The sequence below is a fragment of the Ictidomys tridecemlineatus genome, chromosome 10 (assembly GCF_052094955.1).
Source record: "Ictidomys tridecemlineatus isolate mIctTri1 chromosome 10, mIctTri1.hap1, whole genome shotgun sequence".
Taxonomy (NCBI): Eukaryota; Metazoa; Chordata; class Mammalia; order Rodentia; family Sciuridae; genus Ictidomys; species Ictidomys tridecemlineatus.
Window position 1 is genome coordinate 50,252,471 of NC_135486.1, and position 19,895 is coordinate 50,272,365.

Consider the following 19,895-nt stretch of genomic DNA (forward strand, 5'->3'; position numbering starts at 1 on the left):
GTGCTTTTTACATTATATAGCCTTTTAGGTGATCACAGCAAGTGAGGGCCACAGGAGAAAGAACGGGATAAAGTGGGGGGTCCTTGCAGAATGCCTTGCTAGGTAGCCAGTTGTATTTGATCTTCAGCACCTTTGAGATATCCTTTGAGGACAGAAATATCTTGAGATAGGGATGGGGCTACTTTAGAAGGGGCTGGGGGCTACATTAGCAGTTAAGATCCAGAGAAGTGAAACACAGGTGAGATAATCATAACTTGATCTTAGAGCAGATTTATGGACTTAAGAAATGTAACATCCATTGATTTTTCAATTTTATCACCTTAAAATTTCCTTAGAGTAAGTGGAGTCATGACTTCTTGTCTGTTCTTTCTCTGAGGCGACAGGCACATCTATATTTAGACGGATAGTCATGCTTCTGTGGCGATGGACCAGTGTGTGTCTCCAAAAATGGCCGTGCGTTGAAACAACGAGTATCTCCCTGGACAGAAAAATTATCAACATTGTAGATTGGATGTACACACAGCAGAAGGATTTCTACACAAATTTACTTATGAAGCAGATAAACTAGCATTTGTGCTAGGAACATAGATGACCACTTAGGCCACTGTCCATGAGTTTATGGAAGCAAACAAGCTCAGATTTGGCTGCATCACAAATAGAATGAATCTAGGGCTTCAGAGGCCTGATGCACCAGAACCATTTGTTCTGATGAAGAACATCAAAATTTTCCCCACTGACATGAACCAGAAACTTGGATTTTTTTAACCCCATCTTTTCTTTCCCTCCCACATCTCATTTGTCACCAAGCTCTATTGATTCTATCCTTTAAATAGCTTTTAAATCTGGCTCCTCTTTTCTACCTCTGTTGCTACTAATAGTTCGTATCCTTTACATTTTTTTTTCACCTGCATTAGACAACAGCCTCCTAAATTCTTTGTTCTTTTCTATAATTAGTTACTTTCACTGCCACCAAGATTATCTTCATAAGGCATATATCCATTATGTCACTTCCCTACTTAAAACTGTTTTGATGGCTCTCATTGTTGACAGGATAAAAACAAATGTCCAGGGGTTTAAGAGCTATCCATGCCTCACTTTCATCACCCCCATCTTTTCCACTTCCTCTAACCAGTTATTCTAGACCTCTGGGGCTCTGGGAACCCAGGGACCACTTTCAGACTTGGTGCCTCTGTTGTGATTTTCCTCAGTGCCTTGTCTGCCATCCCTGCCTCACTCTTGTCCTTTTGGCCAACTCTGCCTTTCCTTGGAGATTGTCCTCACACTCTCTTGGGGAGAAGTCTCGATACCCTTCCACAAGCATTCTCACCCTTGTACCCTGAGAAGGTCTGGCTTCCCTCGTAGACTGTGGGGCTCTTGAGGAATATCTTACTCCTCGTCATATTCTCAGTTTGCTGTGGGCACTTTGTGGATATTTGCTGAATGGTTTCTCCATCCATCCAACCCTCCAACCATTATTTCAACCAATATTTTTGAGTACTTCCTGTATTCAAGGCACTGTTCTAGTAGGTGCTGCAAATATGCGGTGGACAAGAAACATTCTTAATTCCATGGAGCTTATATTCTTAGAAATTCATCCAAGTTTATATTCTAATCTTATATTTTGTCTTCTAGGGAACACAGGCAATAAAGAAAGAAATAGGAACTATTTCAGGTGGTGTGGGGTAATAGGCAGAGGATTAAGGTAGGGTCATAGGACATAGTGTGTGGATAGGCACTTTATTTTAGAAAGTCAGGGAGAACCTCTCTAAGGGGGATTTTTGAGCCTGAGTTCTGAATGAATTATTCTTGTGAAGATCAGGATGATCTGCATTTCAGGCAGAAGAAACAGATAATGCAAAGGCCTTATGATAAGGACAAGCTGACTTTTGGAATAAGCACTCTAGTTAACTAAAGTTAGGACAGGAATAGAGCACAGTGAAGAAAATGCCTGTAAGGGAGATGGAACCAAACAGATAGATAGTAGCTGGTTTGGGGGCCAAAGGTAATTTACTGTTTAAAACATACTAGATATTTATTGGCAGCTGTCAGTAGCAAAATAAAAAGGCCCTGTTGTTCATAACTGATACACAAAAACACTTAGGAATGTAGGTGCCAAATACCTTTTTCAGTGTCACTTGGAGCCAAGCTCTCTGTGTCAAGATGGCCTGTGTGAAGAAATCACCTGCTTTTAATTTGCTTGGGTTTCCATTGTTCTTTGGGCCTTCACTTTGTTTAAGCCACAGGGTTGATAAAGCCACAAGAATGTGAACACTTTCATTTGTTCTGAAATGTGCTCACTTTAACCTTTTAATTTACCCATCCTTCAGTATTTGCCTGCTTAATATTTTTATTTCCTTTCTTTGCTTCCTGAAGCACATGTGCCAATCAGAAATCCTGTGTACTCTTGTGCAGGGCAAGCCATGTGCTTGTGTACACACAGGCCATAGTGGGGTATCATATCAGAAAAGCTGTTCCTAGTATAGTTGGCTCAAGTGGGAGGCCACTATGTGGCAACTGCAAAGCTCATCACAGGTAGGCTGAACATTGAACTTGCCAAGCAGGAGTTGTGGCTTGGGACAACCTGTTGATCAACTTTGTTCTGACCCACAATGTTCCCTTGAAACCCTGGGGTTGAGTTCAGAAGACCCAAAAGAGTTCTGTTTCATAGAGAGGTTCTCCTTGCTACAGAGGTAATGTATGGGAGATACACAATTTTTATTTCCTCCAGTGGAAGTGTGGGTGTCATATGGGAAAGCTGGTCTGATAAAAATGTTCATATTATTGTGGTTATATTAATCAAGTAGCTTGGCCATACCAAGACCATATCTAGACAGCATAATAGAACCCACCATGGCTCAACTGTCTGTTTTTTTTTTTTAAATTTTATTTTCCATTGTATTATATTCTTGGTTATTTTTGTGGGAATTGACCATCTAGAAAAGTTATTTAGTCATATGTTATAGTAATTTAGGATTAAAGGGAATTTTGAATCTCTAAACTTTTATACAAGGTAAATGAGGCCCAGAATGATTGAGTATCTTGCTCAAGGGAAGAGATTGGGTTGCTGTCACAGCTGGCTCTACTAGTCTGGGGTTCCTGACTTCCAGGATGGTTTGTCTATCCCTAGTCATGTTGCCTCCAATTAATACAGGGAGGTAGAAAAGTGGACCAGATGAAAAAATATTTAAAGCTCATAGTCCATGTTTAAAAATTCAGAGATTAAGGGCTCGGGTTGTGTGGCTCAGCGGTGGAGCACTAGCCTTGCTTGCATGTGCAAGGCGCTGGGTTCAATCCTCAGCACTGCGTAAAAATAAATTAATAAAATAAATATTTTGTGTCCAACTACAACTGAAAGAGAAATATTTTTTAAAAATCTAGAGATTACACAAAAGAATCTGAATTTCTAGTTTTTTCTTTTCAAAGATTTGGGTCCAGACTTTCGCAAGACAAACTGTTGATATTGACAGTAGCTTCTGATTTTAGGCAGAATGTGCACACTCCAGTTTATCATAGTCTCCACTACTTACTCCGTATTGCTTCCTAGATATGGAGGTTGACTGCCAGTTACCACTACTTAATGGTCAAACGTGCACTGTAGAGTTTCTGATAGAATTAAGAAAAAAGTGAAGTATTTCTCATACCCATGTAGGCAGTATTTCAAGAAGAAATGAATGTTTTAAAAAGTAAAGTATTTCAGGGCCAAAGAATACAGCTCAAGACAATATTATGAAACAAATCTATTTAGCACCTGTAGGCATTAAAAGTTGCAGCTTTTGTCAAAATCTTAACAACATAATCAGAAGAAATTTGGGTACATCTTTTTACTGTGAGATTGTGGTACACCTTTGACAAAATTTGAAAGTACATTTTTCATAGTGTGGAGAGGAAACAGTGGAAGAAACAGAAGAAATAGGACTCTTGTCTGTTTTTCCCCTTATCCTAGAACTATTAAGACATGTGATCAGTTTGCTTAGACACTGAATCAAGTTACCCAAAAAGTTGTGTAGTAAGAATCTTTTCATGTTAACTACTTTCAATGGGGTCATCTTGAAATGTTCTGATAATCATGGCAGCACAGCTACTGGCAAAGTCAGAACTGAGAGCTAGCTCTGTGCCGTTTGCTGAAGTAACAGTGAAATAGCTTGAAGGAAATGCACCATATTACTCTAGAAATAAAGTACAAATAACGTCCCACAAACAGCTCCTTGAATAAAAGGTGTCATTCTTTCCCCACCCCACTATTGTGAAAAATATACCATTTATAGACCCATTTCTATTCATGAGTTTTGGGTTTTTTTTTTTTTTTTGTCTCCAATTCTGCCTATACTTAACCCCCACCAACTAATATTTCTGTTGCAAAGCCAGAAGTCTCTGTAAGGTTAAAAATAATTTTGCTATATTGTGTTGAACATAATTGAAATGTCATGAGCCATCTAGAGAGCAGAAGAACCAGTTCTCTCTTGTTGCCATTGGTGTAGTCTGTTTGCTTTTCTCTGCCCTCACTGAAGCTTGAGCTGAGAAACCTGGTGAGGAATGTTTCCTCTGGCGTTTCGACAGGCACAGCTATTTGTCACTGCCTCAGAAGCTGCTTGGCTGCAGGTGACGAAGGCTGCCCTTATGGGAGGGATAATTATGGTCAAGGACCTGTCTGAACTTTCAGCTGGCCTTGCTCTGTGCCCAGACTGATATCTGATGCAGGAAGTCTTCTCTTAAATTCATATTCATGTTCATATTCATGATTTTCTTACTCTCTAGAAGGGACATTATCTCAGGTCCTGGTGAAGAGACTGGATATTCTGAAGCAGGCCTTTGGCTTGGCTTAATGCAGGGTTGGGAGGTGGTGTCTCTTGTGGAAGAAGGATTAAGTAGAGGGAGGAGTCATTGTCATTAGGATACCCATACACAAAACTGAACATGACTGCTCATCTCTGACTCACTATCTGAAGCATGATTAACCTGGAAGGGGAGGGGCAAGCAGATATTTGATTCAGTGGAGTGGGTACCAGAATTCCTTCCCTTTCCACCCCCACACCCTATTGATTACTCCTTTTCCAGAGGACCTGGAGGCCTAGAAATCCTGACTGGTAAAGTCGGTCTTGGCCTGGTGAAACCCTTGTCATTTGGTCCCACAGAGTAGAACTTGTGATTGAGAACAAGAGGTCTGGATGCTCTTTGACTTAGCAGGAACCTGGTAAACAGTGACTAAACAATGACTTCAGTGCCCAGAGGGGAGGCCCGTCATTAACTTGGCCTCTTTGAGAAACTCAAAGATGGATTAGGGTGCTATTGGATTGGCTTAGTGTAACCTTCATCAAGAAGAGCATGTCCAAGGAATTGGTCAGGGATAGAATATGGATAGCATTATGAGAGATTATTTTTTTTGTTCTATACTTTGTATATCATAAATAATCAGATAATTGCCATATCTGTATTGGCCACATCGAAGCAACAGTTATTATTCCAGTCATGGTAAATTAATGTAGATCCCAATATAAACATTGTTTTACCCCCTTTTTATTTTTATATGAGGCATTTGGCTTGTACATTATGTTTGAAACATCAAACATCATGTGTAGTCATTTGAATATGAATACCACTTATGTTTTAATAATAATTGGCATTTTTAATATGTGTATGGCAGCACCACAGGTGTGTCATTTTAAATTATGGTATAGCATTTAAAGCGTGTAGTGACTAAAATAATTACTGTTGCTTTATGTGGCCTATATAGGATATACCAGTTTAGCAGATGTGGTCATTTAGCACACATAAAAAGGTTACCTTAATTTGCCTGTCAAAAACCATGGAGATCACAAGTCTCAAGTAGAATTAAAATTTCCTTAACATTGTCCATAAAGTCTTTTATCTCTTCCTGTCTCCTTACACCACATCCTTCCCTTTTCTGCAAGGGTGGTGTTTCTACACAGTAAAGTTCCATCCATGAAAAGCCCCAACACGTAGTGGGTCTGAATCCTATCTAATCCTTTTCCCAGCCCTGTGGCCCAGAAGTGGGATGTCGTCCAGGGAACAGCCTAGATAAGTGCCAGCTGTGACATGGTGCAAGAATTCTCTTTTCTTTTTGATATTCTTCTGTTATGCCATCCCAAGGAAGAGGTTTGCTCATTCTTGAGCCCCTCCTTGCAAGAGGCTGTGTTGTAACCACCTCCCATCCCCCTCTCTCCTGGGATGGAGGTTGGTGATCCTAGAAGATACAGGATGAGGCTTTTCCAGGAGTCTCCTGGCGTCCTCCACAGTGTGTTGACTCCAGAGGAGTTTTGGGTGCAGGGAGTCAACCAGAGTGAGCAGCAAGGGAAGAAAGCAATGTAACTCACCCTGGGCGACAGCCTGTGAAGGGAACATCTCTTCCCTGTGCTCTAGTGTAGAGATTGGATGCTTCTAGGTCAGCAGCTTGTCAGGCCTGGTAAAGAAAGTATGTGAGGAGTCAATAGGAAGTGAGCAAGAGGCGTGGCGTTTCAGGTTAAATAGGAAGAGCTTCTACACATAGAACTGGATTTTTAAAACAAAGATGGCTGTAGCTGAACCTCCTATTGTTTGTGTCCCACTCATCTGATCTCCCAGCTTGGTATAAGAGAAATGGCTCTGGCTTCCATAAGTTGCCTTGCAGCTAGCTGTAGGAGGACTGACCATGCATAGCCATTTTTATATTTCCCATGTAAAATTTAACAGTGTTTTAACAGAGCTTTTCTTAAGATCAAAGAGTACCTGACTGAATAAGATTCCATGTGTGGTCTGAGAATTTAATATTTGTTTCCTGTGGCTCCTTTTATACTCTCCCCACAGTTCCAAGTAAGTGAAATATTGGGCCAAAGGGCCAAAGAATCCTGTTTAGGGAGGAATCTTGCCTTCCTCTCAAGCCACGCACTTTTCCCTTCTTGTAACTTTCCAGTCATCATTTGGGTAATACTGTTGGTAATTCTGACACCTGGTGGTCGTTTAAAAAACTGCTCTCTGGAAGAGCTGAATGTTTACTTTTATTGTTTTTAGTTGTTTTAGTTTTCTGCTTCCAAATTCAATGTAAGACACATTTTATAAATTAGAGAGTATTATTATTAATTAAATTACTTATAAGTAAATAAATACATTCCATGGTATACATTTGGATAGAAAGAAATTTTAAATATTTTTAGTTGTAGATGGACACAATACCTTTATTTAATTTATTTATTTTTATGTGGTGCTGAGGATTGAACCCAGTGCGAAGCAAGTGACCCACCACTGAGCTACAACCCCAGCCCGTGGATAGAAAATTTTTAGATAGATTAGAAACTATATATGGTGGTCCCTGGAGAGTGCAGCTAGGTGAGGAGGCAAGGAAAACTTATTTTTCTTTGTACTTTGTAGTTCTCTCTGAAATATGTCTTAAGCAAAAATAATGTATTGTTCTAATAATTATAGTTAAGTACCACACTTGAGCAGGAGGCCTAGAAGTCTAGTATGTTCCCCTCCAAGCTCCTAGACTCTCCTTCCTTTATATCCAAGGACCTGTAGTATACTTGTGTATTTCAAGGGAGTGGAATGGCTGGAGTCACTCTGCTCATTCACTGATGGTGCAGAGGGGGCCCAGAGCTGAGTTGGAATGATATTTGGGGAGTAGTGTGGCCAGAGTGCCAACGCCCAGTCAAGCTCCTTGGGTGGTCAGTAGCAAAGGCATCCATGCTCCTCTCTGTGTTGACTTCTCAGGATTGGGCTGCCTGCTCTGCAAAGGGCTCCCATCCCTCCAAGTCCTTGATGCCTCCCAGGTATAAGGCCATCAGGAGCTAGTCTCACCAGGCCTGGCAAGGTAGTTGCTTCTGGCTCTTGACACCAAGGAGCAGGGTTAAAGGCGGATGTGGCCTGTAGTTGGCTGGCAGGAAACCATGTCTGATGAAAGCAACCATCCTTTGATTCCCTGTGTGCTCTGTTTGATTCCAACAGTATTGGACAAACTTTCCACTACCATTTCTTACCAATGATAATACTTTTATTTTGTTGAAAAATTACCACTTTTTTTTCCCCCAGTACTGGGGATTGAATCCAAGGTAGTTCTACCCCTGGGCTACATCCCTGTCCCTGAGACATTACCACTTTGTAAGTGTGTGCTCAGGGACAGCATGCCTTCTTCTTGTCCCCCCACCCCTAAATTCCCTGGCTCACTCCAGGTATCCCATAAACACTGGAGAGTGAGAGGCTGAGTATACTCAGAGGAAACTGAAGGTATTCTCAGGCAGAGCATTAGTAGGGTCTCCCAGGACTTTTCTGGGGCCACAGTGAGGAGAGGCCCTGCCTGTGCTTGTAATGCAGTCCCTGAAGGCTGGGGCCAGAACACAGGAGGGGGTGCTCTTTTGTAGCAGCTTTTCAGGAAAGGAAAATCTCAGCACCAGGCTCAATAATGGGGTCCTCATATCCACATTTCAGCTGCAGGAATCAGCTCTTTTCATGTTATGGGAAAGGGTCCTGGTTTCCATCATCTCTGACTCCAAACGGCCATGTTCTTGTTGAGGTGACCTACCTCTCCATCTTTCACAGCCTGGCTTTTATCTTCCAGGATGATCAGGGCAGCTCCTTGCCTCCCTCCTACTATTCAGATCCAAGAGCTTTAGCAGATATCATGAGACCTTGAGGATGGAAGTCACATGCTAGAGGAGACAAGAAGGTTGAGATCCTGATGACTTCATAGACCTGCTAAAACAGTTCCTGACTGTTCACTCCTGGCCTTTATACAGTGAAGAGAATGAGTCCTTGCATGTAAACAACTGGGTTTTCTATTCCATGCAACTGAATTTGATTAAAACAGATAATGTGACCCTTAGTGACATCCAAGTGTTCTTCTGTTCTCATTAATACTATGAAAAAAGGAGCAAATATTTCTTAATAAAGAATAGAAATAACATGATTTGAATCTCTGGTGAGGCATTTCTTCTGATAGAATTCTACACAGTATACAGTAGGTCTGTTTGTACTATCTTTCTTAGGATTTTCGAATTTGAAGTCTTTTCCAGGGTGGGAGTAGGGTGAAGTTGGATTTTCATATAACTTCTGTTTATGAAAATAGTGTAATAAGAGGAAATAAGGACTCAGAGGGGAGAGTTGGATTCTCTGATTTCTTTTATAAAATGCATATTTGGAGCTTGTGCAGAGCACTGGTCCTGAGTTCAGAAAAAGCAGCTGGAGTAGGGGACCCTAGGTTCAGTTCCTCTGAGCATCCTGAATGGCAAGGCAGAGGGTACCTGGAGAGTTAGTCATGTGACCACACTTATTGTAGTCTTCTTTTCTTTCTTTCTTCTTTTTTTTTTTTTTTTTTTTGGTGGTATTGGGGATTGAACTCAGAGGCCCACTAATACTGAGCTACATCCTGAGCCCTTTTTGGGCTTAAATTTTTAAGAAGCATCTTGATAGTTTTGGCAAAGTGGTTATACCATTTTAAATTTCTATCAACTATGTAGGATGGTTCCAGTTTCTCAACATCCTTGTCAATGCTTAGGATAATCATTTTTAATTTTAACCACCATAATAGGTTTGTAGTGAGATTTAATTGGGACTTTAATTTTTATTTTCATAATGCATTTTGTGCATATTTTCCATATAAATATCATCTTCAGTCAAGTATCCATACTGTATGGTGAAAAGAATTTTGTTAAAATCCTTTGCCTACTTTTACCATTGAATTCTTCTTGATAGTTTTTTTTTTTTAAAGAGAGAGTGAGAGAGGAGAGAGAGAGAGAGAATTTTTTTAATATTTATTTTTAGTTCTCGGCGGACACAACATCTTTGTTGGTATGTGGTGCTGAGGATCGAACCCGGGCCGCACGCATGCCAGGCGAGTGCGCTACCGCTTGAGCCACATCCTCAGCCCTTCTTGATAGTTTTTGAATTATATTTTGGTACTGGGGATTGAACTCAGGGACACTGGACCACTGAGCCATATCCCTGCTCTTTTTATATTTTATTTTCAGGCAGCATCTGACTAAGCTGACTAAGTTGCGTAGGGCCTTGGTAAGTTGCTGAGGTTGACTTTGAACTTGCAGTCCTCCTGCCTCAACCTCCTAAGCCTGGGATTACAGGCTTGCACCACTGTACCAGGCTTGATAAGAATAAAAAATATATTTCATGTGTTAATTTCTTGAACATATATAATACAGTTATAATAACTATTTTTATGTCTTTGGCTATTGATTCTAACATCTGGGCCAGGTCTGGGACAGTTTTTCTTGATTGATCATTCTCATAAAGGGTCAGCTTCTTCTATTTCTTTGTATGCCTGGCAATCTTTGATTGGATATTACATTGTTAATTTCACCATGTTGAGTGCCAGATATTTTTATATTCCTATTAATACTTTTGAGATTTGTACTGGGATGAACTTAAGTTTATTGGAAACAGTCTTTTGTTATATACTCATCCTTGGTTCATAAGCTTTGTATGAAGCCACTCTCAGCTTCTTCATATTGGGCCAGTCTAGTGCATCTTTAAAACAGTGGCTTTTCTTTATCATTCAGAACCCCTCAGTTTGAGCAAGAATGCTCTTAGGTTGTAACAGGAGGATCTTTCTCTTTTTTTCCTTGAGCCTTTTTGGAATCTTATAGCTACTGATCAACAGCAGAAAAGAAGCTCCTTCATAGATGATTTATTTAAAAATTATTTTTCTTTGTATGTAGGCATTACCCTTCTTCCATCCCAGGTAGACTACCATATTTCATTTTATTTCTCTTTTTCCTCTTCTTTCTTTTCAAACTTTTAATGAAAATATGGGTGGGGATGGTGGTAAGGATTGAATCCAGGAGCACTTTACCACTGAGTCACACCCCCAGTCCTTTTTATTTCTTATTTCTAGGCAGAGTTTTGCTCAGGCTAGTCTTGAACTTGAAGTCCTCCTGCTTCAGCCTCCTGAGTTGCTGATTATAAGTATGACACCATGACTAGCTATTATGGAAAGTTTTAAGTGTGCAAAAAATAGACTGGTAAAATGAACTCCCACATACCTGTCAACAATCATCAACTTGTGAAGCTGAATTTTTATGATGCTTCTGTTTTGCAAACATTAGAGACTTGTTTTCAGGTTACATCAAGAATCATGCTGTAGGAAATGCACAGTCCTTTTTGGTTTGTGGGCACTTTATTGTCTAGGTCAGACTCCATACAATCCAAAAACCAAGTTTTGCCAGTGTTTTTCAGGGGTTACCACAAGCATCTCAAATATTCTGTTACTTTATGTTTTTTATATAGTCCTTAAGTTTCACTCTGAAGAGCCAGTTTTCACGATGTGCTTTGTTAATAGTTCCTGTTTGATTTGGGCCATGTCTCATCATTCCTCTGAGTTTATATTCCTTGAATGCAGCTCCCAAATTTTCCATGTATGTGTGTGTGTGTGTGTGTGTGTGTGTGTATTATATGTAACATATATATTATACATTTAATATATATATCTGTATGTACACATATGAATATACATACTGACCTAGAGTACTCTATATATCAACTATGCTTAAAAGCAAACTAGTGGGCTAGGGTTGTGGCTCAGTGGTAGAGTGCTCGCCTAGCATGTGAGAGGCCCTGGGTTCGATCCTCAGCACCACATAAAAATAAATAAATAAAATAAAGGTATTGTGTCCAACTATAACTAAAAAATAAATATATATTTTTTAAAAAAGCAAACTAGCATAATGTAGTGAGAAGCAATTGATAGAATGATGGAACTACTACTTACTAGTTGGTATAGCTTTTAAAGGTTGCTAAAACTCCCTGAGATTCAGTATCATTATCTGTAAATTGAATAACACCCACCTTCAGGATGATTGTTAGGATTAGAAATAATGTAACTGAAGTGCTTATTCTGGAGCTTGATGCACAGTAGTAACTCAATAAATGATAGCTATTATGATTATGACAGATGTAGCCCTGCTGTGGAATGGAAAGCAAAGAGTATTATCCCCAGTTTGACTGACTAAACTGGCACCAGAGAGACTCCAGTACTGACTGAAGTAATTTCAAGAGCCAGTGACAGATTCAGAACCAAATTCACAAATGCCACTTCCTGGACTCGGAGGCTCCTGTAAACATACCAAAATCTAATTTTTGCTTATATCTTTATAAGGGAATTCTGTTTTATGACAGAAACAAGACATTTGTATCAGCTCATTTCAGGGGGATTTACTAAAATTTATGGTTTTGGGCATCTAGTTTCAGGCTTTGTGTCTGAAAATGTCCTCACACCTACAGTAATAGCAATGAGCCTGTCAGACCAGCACATCTCTGTTGGGTGTTGTGTTGGGTTTATTTGTAGATAGATAGGTTTTCAGAATCACAGACAATTAGTAGATAGTTTACAAAGACAGACTGAGGGCATCCTTTAAGGGTTCACACACAAAGGAATGATTTCTCTCTCTCTCTCTCTGTCATACACAGAGCCCTTTTGATCTTACACTCCCTAGGTTCTGAAGTTTGCACATCTCTACGTATTCTTCCCAAAGTGGAGAAATAGCCTTTCTTTGCTTTTCCTCATATTTTACTGACATAAAAATATGCCATTGTTTGTGATCTGTAGATGTCTGGAAGATGCAAGTTCTACCTAGAAGACAAAGGTAACTTCAAACAAAAGTAGTGACAGTTGTATAGAACGGTCTTCCCCTTCTGTCCTGAACACAATTGGGTGAGAAAAGTGCTATTTGAAGGGGGCTCTAGGAAGATATACTTGTAATAGGACCTACTCATAGAAGATCCCTTCTTCCTCTGGATTCACAGCTTATATTCTCCTTTCAGCAGTGATCACTGTAAGCAGTTTAAGTCAAATAATGAGGAATTTCCTAGGAAAGAATGAAAAATAGAGACTATTGGAAATACTTATATTCTTAAACAAACAAAAACCAGTAAGTCTTCTAAATTTTTTTTCAAAATCCTGTTCCTTTATTAAGTGTATCTTTGTGTCTCCACCACCATCTGTAGTGCTTTAATGTATTAGGTATTCAATAAATGATGATTTTTGGTGCTAAATGTATGATAGATATTAGTTGAGAGTCTACTGTGTGGCCTAATTTTGTTAGGTGGTGTGTGGGTTCCTAAAGATGTTTAAGTCAGGATTACAGGTCTTCCTTGAGTTTACAGTATAGATGGGGACAGAGCAATTTTCAGAAATATTTGACCATTATGTCCTCAAATATTTTGGCTGCCTCAATATATGGAGATTCCAATTGTACTTAGGTTAAATCTTTTTATTAAGTACTACATCCCTAAAGCACTATTATTTTTTTCCTTTCTGCTCTTCAGCTAGGTTAATTAATTTATTAATCTGTCTTCAATTCACTGACTTTTTCTTCTGCCTTTTTTATTCTGTCAGGTTCAGCTAGTAATTTTAAAATCTCAGATGTGTACATTTCAGTTTTAGAATTCCTTCCTTCCTTCCTTGCTTTCTCTTTTTGTACTGGGAATTGAACCCAGGGCTTCATATGTGCTAGGCAAGCACTCTACCACTGAGCTATATCCCCAGCCCTTCTTAGTTTTTGTTCTGAGACAGAGACTTGCTAAGTTGCCCAGGCTGACCACAAACTTGTGGTCCTGCTTTAGCCTCTGGAATAGCTGGGTTTGCAAGTATGCACCACTGTGCCCTTCAGTTTTAAAATTTCTTCTTAGTTCTTTTTTATGGTTTCTACTTACCTACTGACATTATTTTTTCATTTATTACAAGTATTTTTTTACTTGAATGTCATTGACCTTAGTTTATAAAAATTGTTTTATAACCCTTGTCTGCAAATTCAGTATATGAATCATTTATAACCCTTCTCTACACATTTAAGTATATGAATCATATGATCCTCATTGATTTTATTTTTTTTCTTGATATGGTTATATCTTCCTGTTTCTTTGAATGTTGAATAATTTTGATTTGTATCTTGGGCATTATGAATAATATGTTATTGAGATTCTGAATTCATGTTTCTCTGGAGAGTATTTTTCTTTTTTTAATGTTAGGAGGTTATCTTGGCTGAATTCAAAAGAAAATTTTGTTTTCCTTGCTGTGTATAGTAGCTTACATTTCTGCTCAGTTGTTTTAGTCTTTACTGGATTGCTTGAAGTTTGCCTCATGTATGTGTGGTTCTGACTTTAGCCACACATTTGGTTAGAATTTTATACATAGTTTGTGCTTCTCCTCTTTAGCTTTCTTGGGGCTTCCCCTGGGCTTTCCAGCAGCTGCACTTCCCTCAAACTCTGTCTTCTGGTTATTCAGTCAGTAAGACTTTGGGTTTTCTTTCTGACTTTAAACTGCCCTGCATAGTATAATTTAGGGCCACCCCTCAGGATAAAAGCTATGAAAAGTGTGAAACTCCCTCAGGGCCTTTCCTTTCTTCCAAATATTACTTTCAGTATCTGCATACTTCTGGTTGTTCTCCTGCATCTTCAGAGAGTTATTTTTATATTTTGTCCAGGGTTTGTAGTTGTTATTTGTGAGAGGCTTGGTCTAATAGGAACTACATGGCCATGATTCGGAACAGAATCTAGATATGTGTTAATCCATTTGTGCTGCTGTAACATGGTATTGGAGACCATATAGTTTATAAACAGCCAACATCTATTTCTCACAGTCCTGGAGACTGGAAAGACAAAGGTCAAGGTGCCAGCAGATTTGATGCTTGGTGATGGCTTGCTTCCTTAGAAGTAGTGTCTTCTTGCTGTGTCCTCACGTAGTGGAAGGGGCAAGGAAGTTCTCTGGGGACTCTTTCACAAGAGTACTAATTCCATTTATAAGGACTCCACTCTCATGACCTCACTACCTTCCCAAAGCTCCACCACTTAATATCATCATACTGGGGACTAGGTTTTCAGTATGTATTTTAGAGGGATACTGACATTCAGACCATAACCATAAGTATGTAGGACCAAAAATAAAAAAAAATTGGGACAAATAGGTTGCATGAAAAGAAGACTCAGAGACAAGAACATTTAGAAAAGAAAATAACTTCATTTGTAGAGAGGTTTTCCAAGGAGTTCTATGCTTGAGAAAGACAGATTCACCTAATGAAAAAAACGAAGTAGATATAAAGGAAAAAAAAATTACTAAATAAGTGGTTTAATGTTCGTTCATTTGTGGTAGAAAAACAAAAATTTTCTTGATGATTTTAATATTTATAAATTATATATTGTCAGATATTAGCATTCTTGAGATTGGGGTTTGTTAGGGTCATTACCCTACAGGAACCAAAGTTTCGTATTCTGGGGACTAGAAATATACAAAGTAATCCTGTTTTTTTTTTTTTTGTACTGGGGATTGAACCCAAGGGCATTTAACCACAGAGCCACTTCTCCAACCCTTTTTTTATATTTTATTTACAGACAGGGTCTCACTAAGTTGTTTAGGGCCTTGCTAAGTTGCTGACTTTGATGTTCCTGCTTCAGCCTCCCTAGCTGCTGGGATTACAGGTGTGAGCCACTGCACTGGCATAATCCTGGTTTTTGTGGTTTATTTTGTCCATGGGTGTAAAGTAATCCCCTGTGCTCCACTGTGGGATGGATGAGGTTCAGCAGATTATTAGTTATGTTTTCAGTTTCTCTTTATGGTCAGTCCTTCTCTAACATGCAGATTTGACTGCATATATTTTGAGATTTTTCTGACTGAATATAACTTGCTTGAGATTTTGTTTATTTAATTGGTTACATAGTGTATAAGAGATGTCAATACTCAAAAACATCTTTGTTAGAGATTAATAAAACAAGAGCCTTCCAGTTGGAGACTTGACTTGTAAATCCTCTACAGTTATAATTTACTTTTATGTATTGGAATTGTTTTATGAACTTTATTAGCTCATCTTTTGAGCTAAAGAACAAGACACATTGCATTTGCTTCTATGAGGTTTTGTCTGTAGTACCTACCACTATAAGTGAATCCTGTTTGTTGGAGACCCCCAACTTTGTTCCTGACTTGCTAGGAAATTCTTTACCACTCATAAAGCTGATATTCTCTCTAAGCCACAGGACAGGTTCCAGAGCAATGTTCTCGAAGTGGCAAGCTGGAACTGATTCATGATGGCTTGAAAGCTCCAATTGTTAAATTTGCAGGATTTGTAAGCTGCTTGTTAAATATGGTCATTATTAGAAATTCAATTTTATAACTTTTAATTAAATAAATTGTATTTAAAACAATTGGCGGTGAATACTCAAAACCTATCCTTTACCAAACATTGTACTTTTATTTTATTTTATTTTACTTTTACTATTCTTTTGAGGTTATTTATATCTACTGTATTTTTGTGGTATGAAAACTTCATAATGATGTGTGATTGTACATCTTTTCCCAACTCTACTAACAGTCAACTCACGTTGAAACTGGCCGTGATGTGTGTGTTTACACCATACAAATTGGCAAATGGTAGAAAGCAATGCTTTTGTTTTCTTTGCAGAACCAGTTAAACACTTGCCAATTCATTACTGTTTTTAGGCATCCCACACCTGCAAAGCACTGTTCTTGTTTCCTCAGAGTGATCATATTCAATTAAATGATGTTTGTGTCTTGGTTATTGTTGCAAATTTGATTTATCCAGTTCAGTCTTATAGTAAGGAGGGTGGAGTTTTATTGAGCCTAAGTAAATAGCTACATGATCATGAAAGGTAAAACAATTACGTAAAAGGACTTTGAATGATATTTGATCATTTTTACCATTGTTTTTGGTAGTTTGTAGTCCTTTTTATTCTACAGAAAATATTTTAAAGTTTTTCTTTTAATTTTCTAGTTTGAAATATATACCAATAATTTTCATAAGAAGTTTCCCCTAACCTAAATTCTGAGAAAGGATGATGGAATAATATATCATTTAGAGATTGTTTCATTCCCATTTGTACAAGCAAGTCCTGTTAAATTGATGGTTAGCAATAAAGAAGAAAGAAAAGATTTTTCGTCATATACCTACTGAACAGAGAACATTAACCACAATTAAATCAGTTGATTTATCCCAGGAAATTAATTTTTATTTTGCTGGTCTTGGATAAGAAGTCTGTGTTCATGAAATCGTGTTCCTGTGCTAGGAGTCCTGGGATCCTTAGTTCCCCATACAGGCTGGCAAGTGTCTGTGGTAGTGACAGAGCCCCTTCTGGCAAACCTGCACTGAGTCTGTTCACTGAAACATCAACAGTTATGGGTGCCTACTACAGATTTTATTACATCTCTTTTTGAGGTTTCTTTAAAAAAGTTTCTATTTTCTGAGTTTATAGTAGAGGCCTTTAGTCAAGCATAAGGAAAAGCAGAGCCCATCTGTTGATAGTAAACTGAATGGTTTGGCTACTTGTTATAATAACGAACAATATGGGAATGGAGGAGAGTGAGTCATCTAATCAGTGTAATAAGATTTTCATCAATGATTTCCCTGGAGAGTGAGGGCATTTACTCCAGGCTCTTTAATCATACCTTAAAATCTTGTTTTATTTGTCACCAATTGACAAGGATATTTTTTGCTTAGAAACAAAAATCTTCCTTGTTTCCTTTTTTAATTATTTTTTCAAAAGGAATCAATTTTTTGAAAGTTATTTGGTTAGTCTTGGTGCATAAATTTGATATGGTGGGTGATAAAGAGGTTGTTGGGTAGGTGACTGATTTATATAATAGACACGCAGAAGCATTTTATTTACAGAACATGAAGGAGGTTTGCAAGCCATTTTTTTACTTTAAAATTTGTACTTATGGGCTGGGGTTGTAGAGCACTTGACTAGCATGTGTGAGGCATTGGGTTTGATTCTCAGCACCACTAAATAAATTAATAAATAAAATAAAGATTCATCAACAGAGGTGGGGTTGTGGCTCAGTGGTAGAGCGCTTGCCTAGCACGTGTGAGGCCCTGGGTTTGATCCTCAGCACCACATAAAAATAAATAAATAAAAATAAAGGTATTGTGTACAACTAAAAGAAAGAAATATTTTAAAAAATCCATCAACAATTTAAATTCTTTTTTTTTAAGAGAGAGTGAGAGGAGAGAAAGAGAGAGAGAGAGAGAGAGAGAGAATTTTTTTAATATTTATTTTTTTTTAGTTCTCGGCAGACACAACATCTTTGTTGGTATGTGGTGCTGAGGATCGAACCCGGGCCGCATGCATGCCAGGCGAGTGCGCTACCGCTTGAGCCACATCCCCAGCCCCCTCCATCAACAATTTAAAAAATATTTTTTAAAAAAGTTGTTCTTAGGAAACCAAAAGTTCAAGGAAACCAGGGCAGTGCATATTGTGTGTGTATATATGTGTGTGTGTGTGTGTGTGTGTGTGTGTGTGTGTGTATCTTGAGATGAGATAGGGAGAGTTGGGATGCTTCTTTACATGTACTTTCAGTACTTGAAGGAAAGAGATGTGATTGCTGTTAGGAAAAATAATGAAAAGTAAACAACAGGGAGTGGTGGAGAGAAAAGTGATGGTTTCCAGTGCAGAACAAAGCACGATGGTGAGAGATTTCTTTTTCAGCTTGTGCAACAAACCATCTGTGCACAAAAATGACTTCGGGATTTGTACCCAGACAAAAGTCCTTTTCTAGTTTACCAGGACTTTTCTTCTTCACATCTTAATTTTGGTTGATTTTAGGGTTGTTCTATTTGTTAGTATTTAAAATTTACTTAAATGGGAAATAATAAAGGCTTTAAATTCTTTGAAATACAGTTTTGCACCAACTTAAGTGAAGTTCAGCGTACAAAGACTCAGACTGAGGGCATATTTTAATAATTGTCCAACTTCTAAAATAAGAATTTATTCCAGAATTCTTTTTTTTTAATATTTATTTTTTATTTTTCGGCGGACACAACATCTTTGTTTTTTTGTGGTGCTGAGGATCGAACCCGGGTGGCATGCCTGCCAGGCGAGCGTGCTACCGCTTGAGCCACATCCCCGGCCCCAGAATTCTTTTAATTTACATTTTTTAGTTTTAAAGATTAAGATAGAATATAACATTCTATAAAGTTTGAAATGTAGGATGAGAAATAAATTATTCATATTCTATTACTGTAGTGATTTTTATTAAAATCTATTTCAAAATCGTATATACATGCCTATGTTATTTGAAAATTTTAACTACAATTATGTACAATTTTGATTATGATTTTTTCCTCTTCATATCAAGCCATAGCATTTTTCATGCCATATCTTTGTAGTCATTCTTTTCTATATTTGCTTAATGCAGAATTCCTTTAAAGCTCTCTAAGTGCCTTTCAAATATGGTACTGCTAACAAAAATCAAAATGCACACAAGTTTTCAGGAACACATCTATTGTGTTAAGTGAGAAAGAGCCACAAAGAGGTTGAAAGTAAGCCAGATCATACCTTTGTTAGGGAGTGATAAGGTGTAAACATGGGCTAGAAAACAGGAAAGCAGTCAACCTTAGTTTCTCCATCAGGTGTCCAGACAAGTTGCAAGGAATATCACAAGTGATTTGTTTCATTTATAGTAAAAATATTGGAATTTGGGGTTCGATCCTCAGCACCACATAAAAATAAATAAATAAAAATAAAGGTATTGTGTACAACTAAAAGATAGAAGTATTTTTAAAAATCCATCAACAATTTTTAAAAAATATTTAAAAAATTGTTCTTTGATGGTAAACTGGAGATAATTCAAGTCACTCCCATTCACTGGTATTCCTGTGTGCTTTCAGGAGCTCAGTAACAAAAGTAGGACTAAAACGGGGTATGTAGGTTAGAGGTGAGGAGATCAGGGAGGGGAGAATACAGTTCTTTCCTCTTCTCCTGTGCTGTGAGGAATCACAAGATTTCCTTTCAATCTGCAGAGGTCAGGCTTGGGTACCCTCATTAACAATACTTTGTGCTTATCTCTGCCACAGAACCAATAGGGTATGTAAGTTTCCCATAGCACTGCAGCATTTTAACAAACTTGAACATATTGATCTGTTGAGAAAGGACAATACAAGAACAGATGTGGTTCT

General features: G+C 38.2%; 2 long non-coding RNA genes across 5 annotated transcripts in view; one reads left to right on the forward strand and one right to left on the reverse strand.

Moving 5' to 3' along the window:
* The window catches only part of LOC106144923 (uncharacterized), a 128,605-nt gene that overhangs the window by 9,498 nt on the left and 99,212 nt on the right, over positions 1-19,895 (forward strand). The gene's annotated exons all lie outside the window — the stretch shown is intronic.
* Positions 251-6,975, reverse strand: LOC120887257 (uncharacterized). Its single transcript, XR_005730401.2, has 3 exons — positions 6,724-6,975; positions 6,333-6,418; positions 251-478 (listed from the first exon to the last, which is right to left on the reverse strand). It is a non-coding gene; the product is annotated as an uncharacterized LOC120887257 (long non-coding RNA).